The sequence below is a fragment of the Acomys minous genome (genome assembly GCF_964271855.1).
Source record: "Acomys minous genome assembly, chromosome: 11".
Taxonomy (NCBI): domain Eukaryota; kingdom Metazoa; phylum Chordata; class Mammalia; order Rodentia; family Muridae; genus Acomys; species Acomys minous.
In genome coordinates, this window is record NC_140492.1 from 11,679,089 (window position 1) to 11,681,150 (window position 2,062).

Genomic DNA, 2,062 nt, shown 5'->3' on the forward strand with positions numbered 1-2,062 from the left:
TGATTTGATAACTATTCCTTCTCCACATTTGTTAAAACTGTTACACTAGACCCATAAAAATGAACAACCAAATGTCAATTGGTGAAGAAAACAAGACAGCATAGTATACATTTTTCACATAGCCTTTGCATTTAAATAATTTTGAAGGCTCAGGTCAAGGACATATAATGAAAGTGAGTATCTGCATATACTTGCATACATATACTAAAATACAGTGACATCCTCTGAAATACACACACAAAACAAATATGTACATCTCCTGCAGTGATAAAGGTAGGGCATCTATAGAAAGTTTACAAACAAGTCTTTACAAGCCATGTGATCATCTATCTCGCTCATCATTGAGAAATCGTAGGTTCTGGTATGAAGGAGTCATATATGTAGTTCTGTGCATCTTCTTGTGCATGAAAGCTTTAATGATATATTTTTGGATGATTCATCAAGAATTTTTTTTTTAGCCAAAAGACACACACTTTATTAGGTCCTGAGGTGTAGTTTATCTTCTCCTGTACTGTTTTAGGTCCATGTAGTCACCCAGCCCGGCGGGCAGCAATGAGACCCACTTCCGCCCAGCAGGAGCATCTCTTCGGATAGTGGAGGGTTTGCCAATGTGCTGGTGGTTACCACCTCCAAAGGGATGTTCCTCAGGATTCATGACCAAATCCGGTACACTTGGCCAGCAGTTCCTCTTTGCCTTGTACTTGTGGTAGGCCCGACCAGCCTTCAAGATAGGCTTGTCAATTCTGCCTCCACCAGCCACAAAGCCGACCATAGGCCTGTTGGCCGAGGAAATGACCTTCTTGGACCCTGAAGGCAGCTTCGCTTGGGTCTTCTTTGTTTCTGGGTTGTGGGAGATGACTGTGGCATAGTTCGCTGAGGCTTGTGCCAGCTTGCCCCTGTCCCCAGGCTTATCCTCCAGACAACACACGATAGTGCCCTCAGACGTGGTGCCCACGGGGCAAGATGTTGCTGATATTCAATTGGGCTTTCTAGTCTCAGTACACAAACTGTCCAGTGTGGATTCCCTCTGCGGTGATGAACAGCTCCATCCGCTTCTTTTTTAAAAAATTTTTTTATTTTATTAATTTTTTCATATTACATCTCAATGGTTATCCCATCCCTTGTATCCTCCCATTCTTCCCTCCCTCCCATTTTCCCCTTATTCCCCTCCCCTATGTCTATGACTGAGGGGGACTTTCTCCCCCTGTATATGCTCATAGGGTATCAATTCTCTTCTTGGCAGCCTGCTATCCTTCCTCTGAGTGTCACCAGGTCTCCCCCTCCAGGGGACGTGGTCAAATATGGGGCATCAGAGTACGTGTGAAAGTCAGACCCCACTCTCCACTGAACTGTTGAGAATGTCTTGTCCATTGGCTAGATCTGGATAGGGGTTCTAGGACCATCTGCTTCTTAAATCGCTAGGGAACATGAACGACCACTTTCGCGAGGGGAGCACCTCGCCCAGGATCATGAATGATGTCCTTTGCAAGGCCCTTAATATAGCCTCTCAGCAAAGTACACAGCATGCAGGAGAGTGGCAGCCTTAAGGTGTTTCACGTGCACGCGGAACACAGAGCCAGCGCCTTTCCTCTGTCTGTGGATCACACAGCCCATGAAGGCGAATCTCCCGGTGAGCACGGCTGAAACACGTCATCAAGAAATATTTTGCCAAGGTAACTTTAATGAGATGGTTAGTGATACCTAATGTGAGAAAATGGCTTCAGAACAAAGGGAATACTGATTCAGTATTTCACCAACTTTCTGGTTTGCCAGGTTTAAATCGTAAATGGAGAGAAAAATGTATTCAAAGAGAATGTGTAACTTTCTTTCCTTGAACTGAGTTTGTAAATGGAAGATGTCAGGAAGTTATTTCACTGTGAATTTTATTCTCTTCATCTGAACGGAAGCCCATTCCATTATTTCCAATAAACTTCTGGCATGCAGAGTTTCTCCCAGATGAGCAGCCAGAACATGTGTCACACAGTCACTTAAGCTTTCTTCTTAAGTATATATTAAACACAAATGAATGTGATGCCCATTACTTATAGACATACTGATGTAC

General features: G+C 43.8%; 1 pseudogene across 1 annotated transcript; it reads right to left on the reverse strand.

The window, feature by feature from the left end:
• Positions 1-413: 413 nt before the first annotated feature.
• LOC311608808 (large ribosomal subunit protein uL2-like) lies at positions 414-1,614 on the reverse strand (annotated as a pseudogene). Its single transcript has 2 exons — positions 1,440-1,614; positions 414-1,055 (listed from the first exon to the last, which is right to left on the reverse strand). The product of its transcript is annotated as a large ribosomal subunit protein uL2-like (transcript).
• Between the last annotated feature and the right edge of the window lie 448 nt (positions 1,615-2,062).